The following is an 18,938-nucleotide window of genomic DNA, read 5'->3' on the forward strand; positions in this document are numbered from 1 at the left end:
CAGATTAGAGACCTCATAACTTAGACATGTAACCACACAGAGACCACAGGCCTCCAACCCGGCAACATATACTCATAAAGATACCAGAGACAGCCGGGCGTGGTGGCTCATGCCTGTAATCCCAGAACTTTGGGAGGCCGAGGTGGGTGGATCATTTGAGGTCAGGAGTTGAAGATCAGCCTGGCCAACATGGTGAAACCCCGCCTCTACTAAAAATGCAAAAATTAGCCAGGCATGGTGGCGGGCACCTGTAGTCCCAGCTACTTGGGAGGCTGAGGCAGGAGAATCACTAGAATCCGGGAGGTGGAGGTTGCAGTGAGCTGAGATCGTGCCACTGCACTCCAGCCTGGGTGACAGATCAAGACTGTGTCTCAAAAAAAAAAAAAAAAGATATCAGAGACCTCACACTCTGAGACATACACCAACAAAGAGATAAGGGAGCTCATATTATGGGATATACTCCAAAACACATCAGAGACTATATATGACCAGGGATCCTAAATTCTGCAACATACATTTACAAGCACATCAGAAACCAGACATGCTATGAAAAAAAGTCAGAAATAGATCATAGATCTCATAACCTGTGACATACACCCACAAAGAGATCATAGAGCTCATATCCAGGAACAGGTACCCACATGTACCACCCACAAAGAGATCAGAGGATTCAGACCAAAAGATATACACTCACTACGGGCTCTTTGAAACCCCACACCCTGGACATTCACAACTAAACATATTATATTAGATACATCCAGAACATATATAGAAACATGTGAGAGTCCTCAAAGTTTGGTATGTATATGCATAAAGAACTAAGGCTGGGTGCGGTGGCTCACACCTGTAGTCCCAGCATTTTAAAGGGGAATCTGAGGCAGGAAGACTACTTGAGATCAGGAGCTCAAGACCAGCCTGGTCAACGTGCACAAACATGCCCATCTCTACTAACAATACAAAAATTGGCCAGGCGTGGTGGTGCATGCTTGTAATCCCAGCTACTCAGGAGGCTGAGGCAGGAGAATCGCTTGAACCCGGAAGGCAGAGGCTGCAGTGAGTTGAGATCGTGCCACTGCACTCCAGCCTGGGCGACAGAGCGAGACGCCATCTTAAAAAAAAATAAATAAATAAAAATTAAATCCTGCAGTATATACCACAAACAGATCAGAGACTTCACATACTGGGAAATCAACTCAGAAATGAATCAGTCCTCTCAAATTGTGACATAGCACCCAAAAGAGACAGGAGAGTTCATATCCTTGGGAATAAACCTGTAAAAAAAAAAATAGGGGCCTCAAATCATAGAACATACACCGTCACATAGTTGAGAGACCTCACGTTTGGAAATACACTGAGGAACAGATGAAATACCTCACACATCCTCGAAAAGATCAGAGACATTACATCATGGGACATACACCTGCAAACAGATTGATGGTGCCAAACTCTAGGAATTAAATCCACAAACTGATCAGAGACCTAATATGCAGGGACATATAATCACAAATAGATCAGAGACCTTACATTTTTTACATGCACCCATGAAAAAGATCTCACATACCAGGATACACAATGATACAATGATAGCCACGGACCTCACACACAACAAGAAAAAGGTCATAAGCCTTATATCCTAGTAAATAAACCCCCAACCAGCTCAGGAACCTCTCACTGTGGGACATACTCCACAAACAGATAAGAGAACTCATACCTAGGTTCATACAATCACAACCATATCAGAGAACTTCTATTCTTAGCATATACCCATGAAAGATGCTTCACATACTGATAATTACAATGACAAACACATCACAGACCTAAAATCCTGGGACATACATGCACAAACACAGATCAGATCAGTGACCTCACACACTAGGACATACATCCACAAACATGTCAGAGATCTTCTATTCTAGTAAATACATCTACAAACATATCAGAGACCTCAACCTCACATCCTGGGACATACTTGCAGAAATAGCCCAGATACCTAAAATTTCTGCATAAACCATCCCTTAATTTGCATGTAACTAAAAGTGGGCATAAATATGACTGCAGAACTGCCTCTGAGCTGCTACTTTGGGCATACTGCCCATGGGTAGCCCTTCTCTGCAAGGAGCAGCACATCTGCTCCTGCTATACACTGCCGCTTCAATAAAAGCTGCTATTTACCACCACCAGCTCACTCTTGAATTCCTTCCTAGGCAAAGCCAAGAACCCTCCTGGGCTAAGCCTCAACTTTGGGGCTTGCCTGTCCTGCAACGAGATGAAAGATCTCAAACTCAGCGTACCCATGAACAGATCAGAGACCTTACATACAGAGACATATGTGGGCACATGGATCAGAGACTTCTTACTTGGGAACATACATCCCGAAACAGACCAGAGACCTCATATCCTGAGAAATACACTAACAAACTGACTTTGACATACACCAATGAAAATCACATACTAGTATACAGCAACAAATGGATCAGAGACCTCACATCCTGGGAAATATACCACCAAACAAATCAGACACCTCACACCTCTGCATATATACCATCAAAGAGCTCAGAGACTTCACACCATGGGACTTACACACCCAAAAAGATCAGATACTTAAATCCTAGCTCATATAACCACAAACATACTTGAGAACTCACTCTGAGCAATCCACCCCCAAACAGATTAGAAACCTCATATCCTGGAACATATAGCCACAAAAATATCAGAGACTTCATACCCTTGACACTTCACATATACAGGGACATATACAGGGATAAACAGATCTGAGACCTTACATGCACCCACTAGGAGCTCAGGGAACTCACATCCTGGGAAATATACCCACAAACATTTTGGAGACCTCATACCCAGAGATGTACACCCACAGTCACAGCAGAGAGCTCATGCCCTAGGACATACACCCTCAGACAGAATAGTCCTCATATTCTCCAACACACACCAAATAAACAGATTAAAGTACTGACATCCCTAAAAAAATACAACCAGAAAAGCTCAGAAATATAACATCTAGGGAAATATAGCCACAAAGAGCTGAGACTCACACCTTGGCACATACACCCACAAAGAGATCAGAGATCTAACATTCCGGGACATAAAACCAAAAACAGATCAGAGACCTCACACCCTTGACATGCACTCATGAAGAGAGACCTCACATCTTGTCATTGTATAATGACAAGCAGATCAGAGGCCTCATACCCTGGGATGAATACTCACAAGCACATCGGAAACCTTACACCATTGGACATATACCCACAAACAGAACGGAAACCTCAAATATACTTCCAAATGGATCACAGAACTCACATCTTGGAATATATACCCACAAAAAAATCAGAAATCTCTTATTCTGGGAAATATAGACTCAAACAGATTAGAGACCCCACAACTTTGCACACACACGATCAAAGGGCTCAGATACCTTACATCCTGGTATATACACCCATGAACAGAGATCTCATATACTGTGACATAAATGTCAGGGATACTCACAAACAGTTTGGGAGCCTTACATCCTGAGATATATACTCATAAACAGTGCAGAGTACTGATTCCCTCTGCCCTCAAACTCAGAAATATCAAAGTCAGGACACTGGCTCTCAAACACATTAAAGACTTGATATCCAGGGACTCAGTGGCCCAAACAGCTGACACCTAGTATTCTGGATGCAGACTCCAGTCACCTTGGTGATGTCTCTTCCTGGGACTTAGAAATCCATACACCTCAAAGAATAAACAGAAACAATACACCGTCCTCCAAAGAGTTCATGGATATGAAACCTGGGACACAGACTGCCAAACACCCCAGTGACCTCATACCCAGAACAGACTGCCAGAGAGCTCAGATAATTCAAATTCTGGACTTGATCACGTTCTGAATATGAACAGAAAAAAACAGCCCAGAATCCCAATGCTTTGGGACATAGATTCCCAAATAATTCGGAGATCTAAAAACCTAGAGAGAGAACCCCAAAAGGTCACTTAAAAATGCAAAACACAGAATGCCCAGAAGACCCAGACATCATGGCATGGATACAGACCACGAAAAAGCTCCAAAGTCTCGAACTCCAGACAGACCATCAAAGAGCTCAGAAACACCTCTTATGAGTTATCTATTGCCACATAAAAAATAACCCCCAAATTTACCGGCTTTTGGCTGCTTGAGCATCCTCGAATGATGGCTGGCTTCTACTAGAGTCAGTGATCCAAGAAAAAGCACAGCAGAAGCCATAGTGCGTTTTAAATTTCCCTCTAGGTAAGTACTGCTTTGCTGCATCCCACAGATTTGGTAAGTTTTATTTTGATTTTCATTTAGTCCAAACTATTTTTTATTTCTCTTGAGACTACTTTGAGCTACTGGGGCCCTGCAACCTCCCCTAAAGTCTTTCTCTGGAGCTCATACCCTGCCTCTCACATAAATGTATAAACCTGTCTCATAAGCACAGTTTTCAGAAGAGGAACAAAGTTTTTTCTCACTGTGCATCCTTGCCTCATGGTGCACAATCTATTATGCATGTTCTCAAGAGAACAACTGAAGTAAAACTGTGGATTTACTAGAGATGAAGACACAATTCTGGGGAGTGTTTACTCTTTCTTAAACCCAACATATATTTACATTAAACAACAAGTGCACATGATTCCTAAGTTCCAACTGAGACAGTCCCAAGCCCACACTGGCCCCTGGCATTTATATGGATTGCTTGCTTCCCTTCCCCTAGCCCTGAATTCTGCTTTCAGAAGGGGTGTGGGATTAGGGGGAAGGGACTGAAATCAGGAGAGTGTGTGTGGACTGTGCATTGTCCTGCTGATTCTTATGAGTCGTGTAAAAACCTCAGCAGCTCAAGGTTTAGAGAGATGATCCAGAACGCTAGACTCTCCTACTATCCAACCAGGACTTGGGGGTTCCAGGCCTTGAAAGTGGGTCTATCAGGCTCCAAAGTCCATGTGTTCTGGGTTATCATCAGTGTGATCAAAGCCTAAGGGGAGATGGACTCCAACATCCATCTGAGCAACGCCCATCCTGAGAGATGGGGGTCCCCACTCAGTGGCTGATGTCAGGAGACACAGAACAAACATCTCCCTACAACACAATCTCCACAAACAGTGTCAAGGGAGACTGTGCCCTCCAGAACAGAGGGCGAGATAGGTTCTGAAGGAAGTTGGTAATTTATACTTTATGGTCTAGGCCAAGCTCGTCCAACCCAAGGTCCACGAGCCACATGCAGCCCAGGACGGCTTTGAATGTGGCCCAACACAAATTCGTAAACTTTCTTAAAACATTAAGAGATGTTTTGGTGATTTTTTTTTTTTTTTTTAGCTCATCAGCTATCGTTAGTGTTAGCATATTTTATGTGTGGCCCAAGACAATTATTCTTCCAATGTGGCCCAGGGAAGCCTGCTGGTCTAAACAAAGAGGCTGGGATTGCTGTGAATCCCGATCCTAATGTGTAGTGGAGGAGTTCCCAACCAATTGTGGGGCTCCTACTTCTCACCATCTTTCTTTTTCTTTTTCTTTTTCTTTATTTTGGAGACAGAGTCTTGCTCTGTCGCCCAGGAGTGCAGTGGTGCAATCTCGGCTCACTGCAACCTCAGCCTCCCAAGTAGCTGGGATTACAGGCATGCACCACCATACCCGGCTAATTTTTGTATTTTTAGTAGAGACTGGGTTTTGCCATGTTGGCCAGGCTGGTCTCAAACTCCTGACCTCAAGTGATCCACCCACTTTGGCCTCCCAAATGCTAGGATTATAGGCGTGAGCCACCACACCCAACCCTCACTGCCTTTCTGAACTGGCATATGGTCCAGGCAGAGGGAAAGGGGGATGCCACACATACCTCATGTCTGGATTTGGTATGTGAAAAGGTCACTAATTCCTGATATAGCACCCCGAAAGAGCTCAGAGCTTTCAAACCTTGGAACAGAAACCACAAGACAGACCACAGACCTCACACTCTGAGACATAGACCCAAACACCTCTCAGAGAACATAAACCTCAGACAAAGACCCCCAAATTGTTCAAACACTTCATACCCTACAGACCAGTGGTTCTCAACCAGAGGCGATTCTGCCCCGCAAAGAACATTTGGCAATATCTAAGGACATTTTGGCTGTCACAAATGTGTGTTGCGGGGGTGCTACTGTCATCTGTAAGTTGAAGCCAGGGATACTGCTTGCCAGTGTCCTTTAGCCAAAGACCCCCGCCCCACCCAAGAACATACCTGTAGTCGAACAAGTTGGGATGATTACTCACTGCAGTGAGGGAGAATGCACTCCACGGGGAAGTGTGGGGTGGTGGGGTTTGATTGAGTGATTTGGGGGGCGGGTCTAAGGAAGTGGGGGCTCACTCTAGATTAGATGCTATCAGAAAACAAGAGCAATTTTACAATTGGGTATTTCAATAAATCTTATCTATAGGGAGGGCAGACTAGAGTGAGGCTAACGCTGTCATTGGTAAGGAAGTGACAGTCACTCATTTTAACCGAGAGGAGAATGTTTGGTATTTTATGGGCAACACAGTGAATCCTTATTTTTGTTTGTGCTTAGACAACATTATAAAGTGGCTGTGCTCTATTTTATTATTTTTTTATTTTTTTATTTTTTTGAGACGGAATCTCGCTCTGTCACCCAGGCTGGAGTGCAGTGGCGCGATCTTGGCTCACTGCAAGCTCTGCCTCCCGGGTTCACGCCATTCTCCTGCCTCAGCCTCCCGAGTAGCTGGGACTACAGTTGCCCGCTACCACACCCGGCTAATTTTTTGTATTTTTAGTAGAGGCGGGATTTCACCGTGTTAGCCAGGATGGTCTTGATCTCCTGACCTCGTGATCTGCCCACCTCGGCCTGCCAAAGTGCTGGGATTACAGGTGTAAGCCACTGCATCCGGCCTATTTTATTATTTTTTTGAGACAAGATCTCACTTTATCCCCAGGCTGTAGTGCAGCGTGGCATGATCTCGGCTCACTGCAACCTCAAATTTCTGGGTTCAAGCAATCCTCCAGCCTCAGTCCCTCAAGTAGCTGGGATTACAGGCACCCACCACCATGCCCGACTAATTTTTGTATTTTTTGTAGAGACGGGGTTTCACCATGTTGTCCAGGCTGGTCTCGAACTCCTGAGCTCAAGCGATCTGCCCACCTCAACCCCCCAAAGTGCTAGGATTACAGGCGTGAGCCACCTCATCCGGCCAAGTTCTGTCGATTTTATCATGGTCTCAGACTAACCTTACCTGACACTGGTATTCTGTGAGATTGTTCATGTCTGTTAGGAGAATAACATGGCCTACCTATGGGGGCCAGGCCTGCTTCTGGGTGTCAGGGGCTGCTCCCTTCTTCCCTCCCTTTTTCTCTCATGCTAAACGTCTCTTATGGGTGAAATTATGTCCCCTCAAAATTCCTACGTTGAAGTTCTAAACCCCAGTACCTCAGAATGTGACCTTATTTGGAAATAGGGTTGTTGCAGATGTAATTAGTTAAGTTAGAGATCATACTGGAGTAGAGTGGGCCCCTAATCCTGTGCCACTGGTGTCTTTATACAAAGGGGAAATTTGGACACAGACACACAGGGAGAATGCGAGGTAAAGATGAAAGCAGAGATGAGGTGATGCAGCAGAAGCCAGGGAACAGCAAAGATTGCCAGCAGGCATGAGAAGCTAGGAAAGATGCAGGGCACACATTCCCCTCACAGACCCCAAAGGAACCAACCCTACCAACACCTTGATCTCACACTTCCAGCCTCCAGAATTGTGAGACAATACATTTCTGCTATTTAAGCTACCCAGATTGTGGTACTTTGTCATGACAGCAGCCCTAGTAAACAAATACAATAGACCCTACAATGCACAGAACAGCCCTCCATAACAAAGAATTTTCTGGTCCAAAATGTCAATAGTCCCAAGGCTGAGGAACCCTGCCCTGGATACAGAACCTAAAAGTATTTACTGACCTCATAATCTCTGATAGAAGACAATAAAAACCAGCTGACAGTATACACATCTTTGAACATAGTCCTTCAAAGTGCTCAGAAACCTCACACCTTGAACGTGGAAGCCCATACAGCCCAGAGAAGACAAGCCTAAAGAGACTACTAACAGGTCAAAGACATCATACTCTGGGACAAAGACTACCAAGATGATGAAAGACCTAGCATCTAAAAACGTACACCAAATGTTCAGAGACATCACATCATGGGACACAAAACCCAAGAGAGCTCTGGATCCAAAGAGCTCGGATATTTCACACCCTGGACACAAACCAGTGAACAACAGCTCATAAATAACAGTGTCATTCATTTCCTGATTTTAAAAATTGTACTAAGATTATATAAGTTAACATTAGGGGAAAAAGAGTATACAAGAACTCTCTGTACTATTTTTATAATTTTTTGTAAGTCTAAAATGCTTTTAAAATTTAAAAAATGTTAAAGGCTGGACACAGTGGCTCACATCTGTAATCCCAACACTTTCAGAGGCTGAGGTGGGTAGATTGCTTGAGCTCAGAAGTTGGAGACCGGCCTGGGAAATATGGTGAAACCCCTTCTCTATAAAAATACAAAAATTAGCCAAGGTTGGTGGTACACACCTGTATTCCCAGCTACTTGGGAGGCTGAGGTGGGAGGATTGCTTGAGCCCAGGAGGTTGATGCTGCAGTGAACCATGATCACGCCAGTGCACTCCAGCCTGGGTGACAAAGCAAGACCCTGTGTCCAAAAAATAAAATAAAATAAAAATTTTAACAAAAATGATCACAGGACGTAAAAGGGAATTTAGAAAACTTAAATAAGGCCAAGTGCAGTGGCTCATGCCTGTAATCCCAACACTGTGGGAGTGTAAGAGAGGAGGATCCCCTGAGTCCAGGAGTTCGTGACCAGCCTGGGCAACATGGTGAGACGTGGTCTTTACAAAAAATAAAAAAATTAGTGGAGTGTGGTGGCACATGCCTGTGGTCTCAGCTACTCAAGATCAGGAGGCCGAGGTGGGAGGACTGCTTGAGCCCAGGAGGTCGAGGCTGCAGTGAGCCATGTGCATGCCACTGTACGCAGCCTGGGCAACATAGTGAGACCCTGTCTCAAAACAAAACTTAGATACATCTTGCCAACAAGCACAGAAAACAATGTTAAGCCCTTCTAGCAGTCACAGAAATGCCAATAAAAGAAAAATGAAAATCAATTTTAAGAAAAATAAAAAGGCTGAGTGTGGTGGCTCACATCTGTAATCCCAACACTTTGAGAGGCTGAGTCAGGAGTATCATGTGAGCCCAGGAGTTTGAGACCAGCCTAGGAAACAGAGGGAGACCCTGTCTCCACAAAAAAAAAATTATTCTGGGACAGGGTCTTGCTCTGTTGCCCAGGCTGGAGTGCTGTGGTGTGATCACAGTTCACTGCAGCCTTGACCTCCTGAGTAGCTGGGACAACAGACACGTGCCACCATACCCGGCTAATTTTTTTTTTTTTTTTTTTTTTTTTTTTGTAGAGATAGGGTTTCACCATGTTGGCCAGGCTGGTCTCGAACTCCTGGGCTCAAGTGATCCACCCACTTTGGCCTCCCAAAGTGCTGGGATTACAGGTGTGAGCCACCGTGCCCAGCCTACAAGAAAAAAAAAATAGCCGGGCCAGGCGTGGTGTTACGCGCCTGTGGTCCCAGCTACTCAGGAGGCTAAGGTGGGAGGATTGTTTGAGCCAGAGGTCGAGGCTGAAGTGAGCCATGACTGCACCACTGCACTCCAGCCTGGGCAACAGAGAGAGACCCTGCCCCTAAAAACATACAAAAAGGCCTGGGCAACATAGTAAAATCCCACCTCCACAAAAAATAAAGAAAGTTAACTGGCTGTGGTGGCACGTGTCTGTAGTCCCAGCTACTCAGGAGGCTGAGGTGGAAGAATCACCTGAGATTGGCAAGTTGAGGCTGCAGTGAGCCGAGATCACACCACTGCACTCCAGCCTGGGTGACAGAGCAAGATCCTGTCTCAAAAATAAATAAATCAAAGTAAAGACACACAAAGAAAAGAAAAAAAAACCCTGCACATCCGGGGACAAAGATCCATAAACAGCTTAGAAACCTTGGGACATCCTGGACCAACGTAAACAGAAAAACAGAAAAGAAAAACAAGAAAAAAAAAAAAGAGAAGAAAGAAAAAAGAAACCAACCCTGGGACAGAGACCCACAAAGATCTCAAACACCTAAACCTCTGAGACACAGATTTTCAAACAGCAAAGAGACTTCACAGTCTTTTTATAAGTCATACCCTGAACTGAGATTCCAAAACAAATCAGACTTCACATCCTGCACACAGTCCTCCAAACTGCAGAGTGTAATAACTACTCTATGATGAGCTGACTTGACTTGAGAATCACTTTCTTCCTACTACCTACCTACCTCACCAGCCAAACACCCCCCCGTCTGATGTTTAAAATCCCATCATTTAAAAGCGTACTCTTTTAAGTCTTGGCCCCCCCCTCCAAAATTCTCCTTGTAATTGCCACAAGCTCTTCAGCATCCCAGAGCATGAAACCATGCATCTCTCTTTAGTCACTTATGGCCCACCCCATCACATTCCTAGTCAGGCCTGGTCCTGAGGGAAGCCTCCAAATCACCCTCTTCTGGGAGATGGCAGCTGGCCTGGAGGAGGATCATGAGATCACCTTGAATCTTATCTGTTGGACTCAGACCTACAGGTAGCCTGAAAGACAAATGCCAGGGACCCTGGAGAAGAGTTTTTCTTAGTACTGTTGTGAACGGTGAGTGGGTCCTGAAATCAATATAATGGGATGCAATAGGCATTGCTTAAAAAAAGAATAGGTAAAAGAAAATGGAAAAGATTACCCGACACACTCTGTGCTAGCCCTTGAGTACAAGCCAATAATGCCAGCTTCTTTTACAGGTGCACAAGTTGAAGTTCCCAGACGGGATTCGAACCTACGATCTCCAGTAGCCAAAGCCCTGCCTCGGCAACCCTGAACGCCAACCCAGGAGCCAAAGCGCTTGCGCCGAAACAGCAGCCAATAGGAGCGCGGAGCCGAAGGACCCGGCTTGTAGCCTCTTAGTGATTCCGGAAAACCTCGGTACCCTGGAAGAGCTTAGGTAGGCAGTCTCGCGGTAACCAATCAGAGCTCAGGGCAGGACTTTGTCCCGCCCTACGCAACTCGTCCAGGAAGCAATCACCGCTCCGCGGCCTTCCTCCTCACCCCACCCCCGGAGTTGATTCGCATCTGTATAGCCAACCCGGCGGGAACGGATATATTAATAAAAGCTTGGTGGTGGCGGCTTCCAGACAGGTGGACGCTTTAGGCCGAAGATCAGGTCCGCCCGGCGCGGGGGTCGGTCCAGGCAAAGCCATTCTCTCCTCGGTCTGGGGTGGAGGCCGATCCACTCGCAGGATGAGGAGACCTTTCGTGTCTCCACTAGTACAATGGTATCTTCCGAAATACACGACCCCTCCCCTGTGGTACCTCCCATGACCGTAGTGGTATGGTCCTGGAGCTGCACAGTCTAGTCGTTAACCCTTCATTCCCACCGCTCACGCTTTCCTTGTGTGTGCGACAAGGACTCTTTCATGTCAGTGTCAAGTGAATCAATCTTCAGTTCACCGCAAAACAACTAAATGGACTCTCTCTTTCATGCCTTCCTCCTGCCCACGTTCCAGCCCTGTCTCCCCCCACCCACGTCCCCCAGAGCACTGTCCCTGCCCCATACCCTGATGATTCGTTTGAGAGCAAAGGCCCAGGCGTCCAAACCCTTGCTGCAGAGCCACCGCCCATTAATAGGCATTCATTCCCCTGAGGCCACTGATGGAAGTGTGCCTTTGTGTGGCAGCATTTATCAAAATAAAAAGCAAACATCCCTCCTTACTGGAATGTCACCACCACGAAGGTAGGGAGGGATATGTGTATTTCTAGACCCCCAAAGTCTCCGCCTGAAACTGCCCTGCACACAGTAGGTGCTCAAAAGGGGATTTGTTGAATAAATGACTCCTTTGGCCTGGCAGTTTCACTTTTAAGTATGTTCTAAGGAAATAATCATACATACGTGCACAGTCCTGTGTGCACAAGAATGGGAGGAGCAAACAACTAAGGTAAAAACGGCAAATGCTTAAAGGCGATTATACCATAGAGTACCAGCTGGCTGTGAAACAGAATGAGACCTCATTTCTGGAAACACCCAGATAGCTCAGGGACTTCACATCATCGCACACAGAGCACAGAAGAGCTCAGAGATCTCACACCATGGGATACAGAGTCCAAAACAGTTCAGGGAACTCACACTGAACACAGACCACAAAACAAAATTAGAGAACTCAATAATGAAACATATCTTAATAGATTCCCAGTCATTTCATAGGTCTCATCCTCATCACAAAATCCTACAAACATTTCAGAGACCTCATACCCTGGGACACAAAGGCTGAAACACCTCAGGGACATTGCACGCTGGGAAAACAAATCTCAAACACTTTACATACCTCATACCCTGGACACAGACTCCAAAACAGCTCAGAGACCTCACCACCTGGGATATAGATTAAATCTGGACAGAGACCACATACTCTTTTTGCAGGGTCTCACTCTGTCACCCAGGCTGGGGTGCAGTGGCGTGATCACAACTCACTGCAACCTCCGCCTCCCCAGCTCAAGCAATCCTCCCACCTCAACCTCCCCAGTAGCTGAGACTACTGGAGCAGGCCACCACACCCGACTAATTTTTGTATTTTTTTCTAGAGACGGGGTTTCACCATGTTGCCTAGGCTGGTCTCGAATCCTAGGCTCAAGCGATCCACTGGCCTGGGCCTTCCAATGTACTGGGATTACAGGCGTGAGCCACCGTGCCCACCATGAGACCACATAACTCCACATAGACCACAAAACAATTCAGAGGCCTGGACACAAACAAAATGAAGGTGACACACCTGTACTGCCTGGAGAGACCACCTAAAAGACATGCTGTTAATGGAGGCAAAGCAAGTGGGAAAAAAATGCTCAAAGAATGGCCTCATAACCTGAGAACCAGCCCTGAAAAGTGTTCTGAGATCTTATACACAAACAGCTCAGAAATCACAGAAAATATATTCTTTTACCATAATGGAATTAAACTAGAAATCAATAACAGAAATGTATCTGAAAAATCCAAAAATACTTGTAAATTAAACAAAACACTTTTTTTTCTTTTTTTGAGACAGAGTTTTTGCCTGTTGCCCAGGCTGGAGTGCAGTGGCATGATCTCGGCTCACTGCAACCTCCGCCTCCTGGGTTCAAGCAATTCTCCTGCCTCAGCCTCCCCAATAGCTGGGATTACAGGCGCCTGCCACCACATCTGCCTAGTTTTTGTATTTTTAGTAGAGGCAAGGTTTCACCATGTTGGCCAGGCTGGTCTCAAACTCTTGACCTCAGGTGATCCACCTGCCTCAGCCTCCCAAAGTGCTAGGATTACAGGCATGAGCCACCCCACCCAGCCACAAAACACTTTAACCCATGAGCCAAAGAGAAAATCCAAAGGGAAATTAAAGGACTACTGCGAATTGAAACAAATGAAAACACAACAAATTAAAATCTATGGGATACAGCTAGAGTAGTGATCAGAAGAAAATTGATGGCATTAAAATGCTTACATGAGAAAAGAAAGGTCTCAAATCAATTATCTGAATTTCCAATTTAGGAAAGTTTAAAAATTACACCTGAAGGAATAAAATAATAAAGATAAGGGCGGCCAGGCCGGGCACTGTGGTGCACAACTGTAATCCCAGCGCTTTGGGAGGCCAATGTGGGCGAATCACCAGAGGTCAGACATTGGAGACCAGCCTGGCCAACATGGTGAAAACCCGTCTCTACTAAAAATACAAAAAACTGACACCTATAATCTCAGCTACTCAGGAGGCTGAGGCAGGAGAATTGCTGGAACCTGGGAGGCAAAGGTTGCAGTGAGCTGAGATCACGCCGTTGCACTCCAGTCTGGACTCAACAACAGTGAGACTCCATCTCAAAAAAAAGAAAAAAAAATACAAAAAATTAGCCGGGTGTGGTGGCACATGCCTGTAGTCCCAGCTACTCGAGAGGCTGAGGCGCGAGAATTGCCTGAGCCTGGGAGGCAGAGGTTGCAGTGAGCTAAGATTGGGCCACTGCACTCCAGCCTGGGAGGCAGAGCAAGACTTCGTCTCAAAAAAAAAAAAAAAAAAATTAGCCAGGCATGGTGGCATGTGCCTGTAGCCTAGCTACCAGGGAGGCTGAGCAGGGGGGATCACTTGAGCCTGGGAGGCAGAGGTTGCAGTGAACCAAGATTGTGTCACTGCACACCAGTCTGGGTGGCAGAGTCAGATCCTGTCTCAAAATCAATAAAAAATAAAAATATAAGAGCAGAAATCAATGAAAATGAAAGCAAAAACAATAGAGAAAATCAGTGGAGGCCGGGCACCGTGGCTCACACCTGTAATCCCAGCACTTTGGGACACCGAGATGGGCAGATCACCTGAGGTCAGGAGTTCGAGACCAGCCTGGCCAATATGGTGAAACCCTATCTCTACTAAAAATGTAAAAATTAGCTGGGTGTGGTGGTGGGTGCCTGTAATCCCAGCTACTCAGGAGGCTGAGGCAGGAGAACTGCTTGAATGCAGGAGACGGAGGTTGCAGTGAGCTAACACAGTGCCACTGCACTCCAGCCTGGGCAACAGAGTGAGACTCGAAAGGGGAAAGGGGAAGGGAAAATTAATGGAACCAAATGCCAGTTCCTGGAAAAAAACAATAAAATTCAAAGTCTCTAGCACCAAAAGCAGCACATTTTTCTCATAAGATCCAAATTTAATAAGAGTCTCCGCAAAGTTTCTATTCTTTCTGAAATCTCAACGGAAAGGGATTTTAGTCGAAATAGCCTAATTAACAGGTCTTTTTCTTTTCAAAAAAAAAAATTCTTATTTATTTATTTAGAGACAGGATCTTGCTCTGTTGCCCAGGCTGGAGTGCAACGGCGTGATCATGACTCACTGCACCGTCGACCTCCTGCACTCAAGCGATTCTCCCACCTCAGCCTCCCAAGTAGCTGGGAATACAGGTGTGCACCACCACACCCGGCTAATTTTTTGTATTTTTGGAGAGACGAGGTTTCACTATGGTAACCAGGCTGGTCTGGAGCTCCTGAGCTCAAGTGATCCCACCTCGGCCTCCCAGAATGCTGGGATTACAGGTGTGAGCCACCCCGCCTGGCCAAAAATTTATTATTTTATCAGTTTCTTTGGCGTGAGTTGAGGAAATCGTATGTCCTTTATACTTAACTAGACTGTATTGGTTTGTATCTAACTTTCTACTATTTTTGATGTTGAATGAACCATTGGATAGTACTCAAAGAGCTTCAAAAGGACTTTTTTCTCGTTAATAAATGTCTACTGTTCAGAAAATTTATCACGAAATTTATACCTACATTTTAGCAGTTTGAGAGTTAAATAAACACAAAAAACAGATCCTAGCAACCCCAAGAACTGAAAAGATTGAATGTGATCATCTCACAGTGCTCTGTTACACGTCGTTATGCACAAACAAATCCTAAGAACTCGTGAATTTACCACAAATTGTACTGGATATTCAATGCAAATAAAGCCAATTTTGTGCTTACTTGTGAGGGACAGCTGTACTTGTCAGACGATATATTCCAGAACAAAGCCAGACCTTTGGGGAAGTTTTGGGAAGCCAGGTCTTCAGTGATGGGCACACGTTGAGAAGCGGGAGCTTTGAGAGGCAGGCCATGGGGCTTTCTAGCATGTTCCTCTACTCACGGCAGTAAGGCTGCTATAGAGGCGCGACTTTAAAATGGCGGCGACAGGAAGGATTGCTCGCTGATTGGCTATTGTCTAGAAGGGTGGGGCTGTCACTGATTGGCTGACTTTCACGGGGGCCATTGCTAATTGGCTGAGTTTCAGGACTGAGCGTATATCACCTAGTGATAATTGAGTATATTTCCTGATTTGCTTGTCCCTTCTCTTAGTGTACATGGAGGGATGGAATTTCTGGGTCACCAGGGATGCATATCTTTAAATTTTCCTAAATAATTTCAAATGGGGCCGGATGCGGTGGCTCACACCTGTAATCCCAGCAATTTGGTAGGCCAAGGTGGAAGGATCGCTTGAGGTCAGGTGTCCCAAACCAGCCTGGCCAACACGGCGAAACCCCGTCTCTACTAAAATACAAAAATTGGCCAGGCATGGTAGCACACGCCTGTAATCCCAGCTACTCGGGAGGCTGAGAGGCAGGAGAATCACTTGAACCTGGGAGGCGGAGGTCACAGTGAGCCGAGATCGCAACACCGTTTAGGTAGCAGCCACCCCCTAATTCCATCTCCACCTCTTTCTTTACCTTCCCCTGTCAACTGGGCTGTCTGCAAACCTAGAAAGGTCAGGGAGAGATGGGGGTGAGTGTTACTCACATGCCAGCTCGGGAGTTGTCACTAGTTCCCACTTTTTTTTTTTTTTTTTTTTTTTTTTTTTAGAGAGACAGTCTTGCTGTCGCTTAGGCTAGAGTGCAGTGGTGCGATATCAGCTCACTGCATTCTTGACTTCCCAGGCTCAAGCAATCCTCCCACCTTAGCCTCCCGAGTAAGCTCCCACATTCTTCATGCCCTACATGAGCAGTGGCTCGCAGTCAAGTCCTGATCCCTTCTCCATAGGGCCTGCCCCCATTCCAACCACTTATACCTCCCCTGATGTCCCAGGGCCCTGCGTGTCCTCTGAGCTCTCACCTGGCTGTACAGCCCAGGTGCGATTGGTGAATATTTTCTCTTTCTTTCTTTCTTTCTTTTTCTTTTTTTGTTTTTTTGACAGAGTCTCACTTGCCTAGGCTGGAGTGCAGTGGTATGATCTCAGCTCACTGCAACCTCTGCCTCCTAGGTTCAAGTGATTCTCCTGCCTCAACCTCCTGAGTAGCTGGGACTACAGGCGTGCGTCACCACGCCAGGCTAATTTTTTTATTTTTTGTAGAGGTGGGGTTTCACCATGTTAGCCAGGCTGGTCTCACACCTGTAATCCCAGCACTTTGGGAGGCCGAGGGGCGGATCTCCTGAGGCCAGGAGTTCAAGACCAGCCTGGTGAACATGTTGAAACCCCATCTCTACTAAAAACACAAAAATTAGCCAGGCATGGTGGGATGAGCCTGTAGTCCCAGCTATTCAGGAAGCTGAGGCAGGAGAATTGCTTGAACCTGGGAGGCGGAGGTTATAGTGATCCGTGATCGCACCACTGCACTCCAGCCTGGGCGACAGAGTGAGACTCTGTCTCGAAAAAATAAAAATAAATAAATAAATAAAAACTGAGGCCAGGCATGGTGGCTCACACCTGTAATCCCAGCACTTTGGGAGGCTAAAGCAGGAGGATCACTTGAACCCAGGAGTTCGAGACCAGCCTGGGCAACATAGCAAGACCCTGTCTCCACAAAAATTTTTTAAAATTAGAAATTTAAAAAATTAAAATCAATCCATATTCCCATTAGTAGGGATGTTTAAATAACACATCTGTTAACCTTGAGTTAATGGAAAGAGCCAGGAAGGGTCCGGTTTGGTCTTGTATCTGTAAAATTAAAATTAGGAACTGTTAAACAAATGTCTTCTATGGTTTTTGTTACTTGAGCCCAGGGGTTCAAGTCTATAGTGAGCTATGATTTCAGTGCTGCACTCCAGCCTGGGTGACAGAGAAGACCTTGTCTGTAAAAGAAGGGGGGAGGGCAAAAATATATAAAACTAATATTAGCAACTTTTTTTTTTAGACAGAGTCTTGCTCTGTCGCCCAGGCCGGAGGGCAGTGGCACGATATCGGCTCACAGCAACCTCCACCTCCCTGGTTCAAGCAATTCCTGCCTCAGCCTCCTGAGTAGCTGGGATTACAAGCATGCACCACCATGTCTGGCTAATTTTTTTTGTGTTTTTAATAGAGACAGGGTTTCACCATGTTGGCCAGACTGGTCACGAACTCCTGACCTCATGATCCGCCCGCCTTGGCCTCCCAAAGTGCTGGGATTACAGGCGTGAGCCACCACGCCCGGCCATTAGCAACTTTTAAACAAATGTCTTGTATGCTTTTCATTACTTATAAAATGCTCTATGAAGGATAGGATGGGGCCATCTTAGAGATCTGGACCAAACACCAATGTGATTCTTCCAGAAGACTGCAGTTTGATGGACTATGTCAGAGATGAGAAGACCGAATTCCTGGCTCCCTTTCCACATCTTCCTGATCTCAAGGCTTCAGGATTGGAGTCTGAAAATCTGAATTCTGGCTATGTAGCTTTGACCAAGTCATGTGTCCTCCACGGGACTCAGTTTTCCTTCTGCCCAGTGGGGAATCATAAGTGCCATTCTGACTTGTCACAGGGTTACAAGTTTGTTGGGAGATTACAAGACAGTGAAAATGAAGTATCTTTGACTAATTAAATCAGCTGTCTCAGAATAGAACACATTTTAATGTTTTTATTTATTATTATTATTATTACTTTTTACAAGCGTGTGCCACCATGCCCGGCTAATTTTTTTCTATTTTTGGTAAAGACAGGGTTTTGCCATGTTGGCCGGGCTGGTCTCAAACCCCTGGCCTCAAGAGATCCTCCCACATCTGCCTCCCAAAGTGCTGGGATTATTGGCACGAGCCATTGCGCCCGGCCAAAAATTGATTCTTTGGAGCAAAATAGGTGATAATGCCAGTATTCGCTTGCTAAGAGTTCCATAACAGAATACCACAGACTGGGTGGCTTAAACAACAAAGTTTATTTTCTCACAGTCTGGAGGCTGGAAATCAAAGATCAAGGTGTCAGCAGGGTTGGTTTCTTCTGAAGCCCGTCTCCTTGGTTTGTAGACGGCCACCTCTTCCCTGTGTCTCCGCACGGTCCTTCCTCCTTGTACACCCATGTTTGTGTCCTAATCTCCTCTCCTTACAAGGGCCACAAGACAGATTGAATTGCAGCCCACCCTGCCAACCTCA

The sequence above is a fragment of the Pongo pygmaeus genome, chromosome X (genome assembly GCF_028885625.2).
Source record: "Pongo pygmaeus isolate AG05252 chromosome X, NHGRI_mPonPyg2-v2.0_pri, whole genome shotgun sequence".
Classification (NCBI taxonomy): Eukaryota; Metazoa; Chordata; class Mammalia; order Primates; family Hominidae; genus Pongo; species Pongo pygmaeus.